The sequence below is a fragment of the Corvus kubaryi genome, unplaced genomic scaffold, assembly GCF_017639235.1.
Source record: "Corvus kubaryi isolate FWS band 111438036 unplaced genomic scaffold, C.kubaryi_AGA036_p1.0 37361, whole genome shotgun sequence".
NCBI lineage: Eukaryota > Metazoa > Chordata > Aves > Passeriformes > Corvidae > Corvus > Corvus kubaryi.
In genome coordinates, this window is record NW_024581118.1 from 1537118 (window position 1) to 1543385 (window position 6268).

A 6268-nucleotide genomic window follows, 5' to 3' on the forward strand; every position below is an offset into this window, starting at 1 on the left:
TGCCCCATCCCAGCACAAACCAGTCCCACGGGCAGCATCTCCTGGTTTCTGGGCGCCACCTCTTGGTGCTGGGATGGCTCCTCCGTTTGGTGCTGAACATGGGGCTGAGGGATGGACCGTGCCCGGATTGCTGCTCTTTAGTGAGGAAAGCCGTGAATGTGAGGGGCAGCAGCTCCTCTGAAATGCCCCTAAAGCAGCAGCTGGAAGTTCAGTAACACCACCCAAGGAAGTATTTGCATCTCTGACACCAATTCCAAAGCTGCCCTTGTGAACCACGCAGTTGTGAGCTGAAACGGATTTTAATGTTTTGGGTCAGATCAAGTTTGTCGGCTCGGGTTTTGTTGCTGTTTTACTTTTTATTATTTTTGTGGGGGTATTTAGTCCCCACGCGTAGCCCAGGCCAGATCTTCCAGAGAAACCCACTATATCCCATAGAGAGATAGTGGTGTGATGTGGAAACACCACAGGATGAGGGTCAGCACCCTGTCCATTAACTCACACAAGCACGGGTGCAATTCTCTGCTGCCTTTTCATTCATCCGGGCTCTTGCATAACTGATTAAATTTCAATAACTGATTAAGACAATGCATTTGGATCCTTTGTTGTTCTCGGGAAGGCAGATTTCCCAGGATGTGCCTGCTGGAGGGGTTATGGGGGTGGTCTGCCAGCCCCTGGGGCATGTGGGGAGCAGCCCGAGCAGATGGGGATGACTTTCCCTCGGGAACATTTGGATGAGAACTCATTCCTGAGTTCCTTCCTGTCGAGTGCTCGCGTGGCTCCCGGGGAGCGTGACCCGAGGAATTGCAAATGAAGGAGTGGGATGGAAGGGCGAGGATTTTAGCTTAAAATGAGCCCTCCTGCCCTGTGCCTGCAGCATCTGAGCATCCCCAGATGTGTCTGGGCGCTCCCACCTGCTCTCCCTCTGAGCCTCCCCATCAGAGCGCTTCACCCTCCCCGGCTCTCAGCCCTGATGGACTTCACTGACTAATTACAGGACCTGTGCCTCCGGGCCCCCTCGCACCTTTAAAGGGCGGCGATTGCAGCACCCTTAGAGGTGCTAAGGAGATAAATATTCAGCTTGCAGCTTGCCCGGAGGCCTGAGGAGGAGCGGGAGGGGAAGGAGTTAAGTGCTGCTGATTTTTCCAACGGGGATTTGTGCCACAACACCCTCGGATGACTTAGGGTCGCAAGTTTTATGCTGCCACCCACGATTAAGTGATTTTACCGTTCAAAGGGGATAAAATGGTAAAACTAAAAAGCAGTCGGTAAATTCCAGCAACAAGGGGTGCCAACCTCTGCGTTTTGCAATGGATGGGGCCTGGACATTTTTATGTTCCTCTTTATTTGCAGTTTGACTCTACCTGGGGAAGCCAACATTAATTGCCAGGAGGTGGAGAGGGAACAGTGCAACAACACGGGTCTGTGGGATGGCTTGGAAAAGTACAAGGGTATTCCTTCATTTTAGTCCATCTTAAACAGGTATTAAGGAATCGTTAACAAGAAGCAATAAAAAGTTTTAAAGGAATGGAGGAAGGTCCACAAGCATTTAAAGAGCAGGCTGGAAAATGCAGGTGGTGAAGGCAAAGCAAAAAGTAATGGGATTAAGCTGCACCAGTGAAAATCTGGTGTAAATGTTCCCCCCCTGATATAAGGAAGAAGTTTTTGAGGGTGGTGAGGCCCTGGCACAGGTTGCTCAGAGAAGCTTGCTTTTTGTAGCTTTTCTTTTCCCGTTTCAGAAGACATTTAGCAGAACTCTGCTCAGTTCCACCTGGAGGCAGAGTGGTCATTAGGAAGGAAAGGAATTGGACATGGGTACAACTCTGAGTGGTCAATCAATTGTTTGCTCTCATTACAGCTTGGATTAACTAGGACAGCAATCCCAGCAGGGCAGGAGCAAAACGCTGGAGATCAAAGTGCCAGGATTTATTTTCATTTTTAATTTTTTAAAATTTTCTTCAATGAAAAGGTGGTGATCTGTTCCTCCCCATTTCCTCTCCAGCCAAACACAGGATTTTGATTCCATGCTCTTAGAGATCCTTTCCAACCTTAGTGATTTTATGATTACAAGTGCATAGTGATGACTATTAGCTCTATAAAATTTTCTTTTATTATTTTTTGCTGTCCCAGCCATAATTCAAGGGCCCAGCTTTGTTCCACGAAACTGAAATTGTTGTGAGTGGGTTATGCTTGGAGTTGAATACTGAGGTGGGAATTGCAGACTCATTTCCAGCACCGGAACAGAGCTCACAGGGATTGTTTACCTTGTTTACCCTACAGGCCACCCTTAGGATGTGTGTCATTGCCCATTTTCCATATGGCATCCCAGGGACTGGTGTTCTCCTTGGCTGACTGGTCCAGGCAAAGCTGGGAGGCTCAGGGACATCGATCAGGCCACCCAGATACTTGTAAGCCTTCTAACACTGCACTATTTTACTGAGTATTTGAGTTTATCCTCCTCCAGCTCCTGCGTGCTAAACAATAAAACTGGAATTATCCCATCGAATCTCCTTGGTTTTTTCTTTGCCTAGAATATGGCCAGGTTCTCCTGTGTGTCTGGAGAAAAAGGCAAGGGAAAGAAAACAAAAACAGGTAGAAACTGAGTTTGCTAAAAATAAAAGAAGTGGTTCCTATTTTCTCTCCTGTTTGGAAGGAACCTGGAAACAAACTGGAGTAAAATCTCTAATTAAAACAGTTTTATCTGGAGATAAATGAGTGAAAACATTTCATTTGGAAGAGAAATTTCAGGTCAATTTGACAAATACTTGATATGGAAATGTCCAAGGCCAGGCTGGATGGGGCTTGGAGCACCGTGGGATAGAGGAAGGAGTCCCTGCCCATGGCAGGGGGTGGCACTGGATGGGCTTTAAGGTCCTTTCCAGCCCCCAAACCATTCTGGGATTCTGTGTGATATCTTCTGAGCAAATGAGAGTCAAGGAACAGACTGAGGAAATTATTTTGGTGATGCTGGATTTTGGAAGCGTGGGTGAATGTGGCTGAGAGACTGAAATCTTCTTCCACTTATTTATTCCTGTGAGGGGTCAGGAAATCTGCGGGTGGCTCAAAGGACAGCTGGAGTGGTTGGTGCTTTGATCCGACCTTGCAAAGCTGCGTTTTGAAGGGAGTACCCCAAGAGGTCAATATGTGTTTGTATGTCCAAAACGCTCTGAAAATGCAATGAATTCCGTTTTATAATCTCACCCTCAGCTTTGACCCCGGGTCACTGTTTAATACAAACAGTAAATGGGAGAAAATGGGTTAGCATTGAAAGAGACTAAACAGTCCGAGTGAGCGGTGAAGGACAGACTGAATCATTACCCGTCTTTTATGGGTAATGTCGGCTCTTAACACCTTGTTCATGATGACCTTTTGGTTTCTTTGAGGGGAGGGAGTCAGGGAGATGGAGGTGGGAGCGATGCCGATGTGTCCAGCAAGCCTTCCCTGAGCACTGGGACGGAGAGGCTGTCGGATAAACTCTCATTGCACGTTTACGGTGATGAATTTGTCTTGTAGCAGAAGAGGTTTTAGCCTCTTCTCGCGATCATATCTGTCTCTAAAGGTAGAGGAGTAAAATGTGACACTGCTGTCCCTCAGGGCTGCAAGCATTTCAGCTGGAGAGCCCTGGAAATGAAGTCGGATGGCCCTGAAATGAAGTGCTGCTGAATTTTGCTTTCGAGGCCGTATTATCCCGGTCTGCATGAACTACCCGAGGTGATGATGGAAAGCTTTCCTGCTTTCCCAGGGGGTGGGTGCTGGAGGAGCTCCGCAGGAATAGGTTTACTTGGAATTTGCTTGCTTAGCACACTGTGGCATGCAATTTATATTTTTCCATGGGAGCCAGGAGCATGTGCAGCCTCTTCCCTTTCTCTCCGGGTAGTCTTTAACCCCCGTGCTGTTATTGACCCCTCTTGTGGGGTCCTCAGGAGTTCCCCAGGCCCACCACGTTTGTACATCACATCCAGGGGGGAGAGCTCCCCATCCCACCAGTGGTTGCTGTTTCTGAATGTCACTTCCAGATCATTCCCTGCAGTAAAATTTTAGTGGGAAACTTAAGGAGTTTTTCTTTTTTACCTCTGGGATTTTTTTTTTTTTTAAAGCAATCACCTATTCACAGCGACTCTAATGTATTTTCAGGGATGGCAGGAGGAGAGTAGAGGAAAGGGAAAGGCACCCAGTGTGTTTTGAGCTGGTGGGAAAACCAGACTGTGGTGGTTTGACCTCTCCAAAAATTAGAAACTATCAAGAGACAAGAAATCCCACCATCGATTTGACCCCCGGCAAAATCAGGTCCCAATTCCTGATGTACTTAAGAGTTAGGATAAGACACCACAGGTAGGATCCAGTTCTCAGAAGCTGCTGGAAGCTGTTAATCATATTAAAACACTTACAGAGGAGATACCAGCCCTCGTGGACTTGATATTCCTTTGTCACAGCTGGAAACTTCCCAGCAGGACCTGGAGCAAACCCTGAAGTGAGCAATAACAAACATTTGGGAAGAATAGATGAGCCTCAAATCTGACAGCCCTGCAGAATTTGCCCCAGAGAGAGTCAGCTGAGTTATTTAGGTTTAGTTCTTTGGCTGTTTAAACAATATTTCAAATAACCATTAATTCCGGTTGGGTGGGAGTTTCAGAGGGTGATTGGGGGTGAGGAGAATGGATTGCTTTTTTAAAACTGAAGGAAAATCAAGAGCTGCTGGTACTTTTGTCTTATTTGCACGTGAATCCGTGTGAATTACTCTACCTCCTGATCTCTGCTCTGCTGGAGTGGATCACTCAGTGGCACCCTGGAGAAGGGATGTCTGTGGATGCTGGTGACTTATCAGCACACAAGAATAGAAGAATATAGCAGAGAACCCCAAAATGTTACCATGGGATGCTGCAGAGGCCATGGGGCTTGTAAACACCTACAGTGAGTGGGCATTAATGGTCCTTCAGGGATGTGACAGGGACACTGATAAACCTGATTTGGGGAACAACAAAGGGAACAAAGAGCAAGAGTCCAGCATACAGTGACTGCCCATAAAAAAGGAAAACTGGATAGTGTGTCATTTATGCACTAATGAGGAAAAAGCAAGTAAGCAAAGCCTTCAGAAAGTCACAGACTGGAGATGAAGAAATTCCATTAACAGCATTAGAATCCTCCTGGTGGGGAAGGTGGGATGTTGAGGACAATGAAGGGACATTCAGGGAAGGGTGGGTCAAGAAGTAGAAAGGGGAAGCTCCCAGAAAAAGGGAGAGATGTGGGAAAGTTCTGCATGTCCAGGTTGTAACCACCCCACCACTGCAAAAGGGTTGAGACAGTCGGATGCTTTGCACCACAAATGTTTGTATCCCTGCAACTGGACTAGTAATAATTCCTGGATTGGACTGTCAAGGCTTTAACTAGCCTGTCAGTAAATTCTGGGCCCTGCATGTGAACTGTGTTCCTTTGGCTCAGGTGAGTTGGCAGGGAGCTGGTGAAATCATCTGCCCTCTAAAGTCTGGATGCAGCAATAATGTAGGATGGCTAAAAGACCTTTTTGTGGCTTTCCAGAATGAACAGAAGTGGTTCCTTGGGCAGAAGTTGTGGTAACAGCTGCACATTTAGGTGGATTTCCAGTAAAGGAAGGGGTAGAGATTGGTTGAAATCTGCCTGGATTTTTGCTGCAGCTTTTTTTGCAAATGAGGGGGAAAAAAAAATTAGCTCTGATTTTAGTAAATGTGCAATGAAACAGGAAAGGAGGAGAAAGTGGCCTTCCAAAGCTTGTGTTGGATGTCTTCTAGCACACGGATATTCAGACAAGGTTGTAAACCCAGCCAAGGCTGTTTGCTTTGAGGCACTAGGAAATTATTCTTCCTGCTCAGGAAAGCAGGGGTTGGACTGTACAGCCAAGCTCTTTGGTGAGTTTTAGTGAAAACTGATATAAAAGCTACTTTTGAAGGCGGGAAAAAAAAGTGGTTTTTTGAGAAGATTTCCTAATATCTAGCTCTTAATTTAGTTTCCAAGTTTGGATTGCAGTTTTCAGATGTTTTGTTACAAGCACTGATGTTTCTGCATCCCTTCTCATCAGAGATGAGGCTTCAGGTGGCTGAGCCAGGTGACCAGTCCTCTGCTATTGCTGGCTGTTAACTCCAACAGAAGGAAGAAATAAAATTCACCCTCTAATCACAGAATTCCAGACTGGCTTGGGTTGGGAGGGACCTTAAAGCTGACCTTGTTGCACCCCCTGCCCTTGTGGGGACACCTTCCACTGGACTGTCTCTTCCTTGCTGCATCTCGTCTCTTTCCC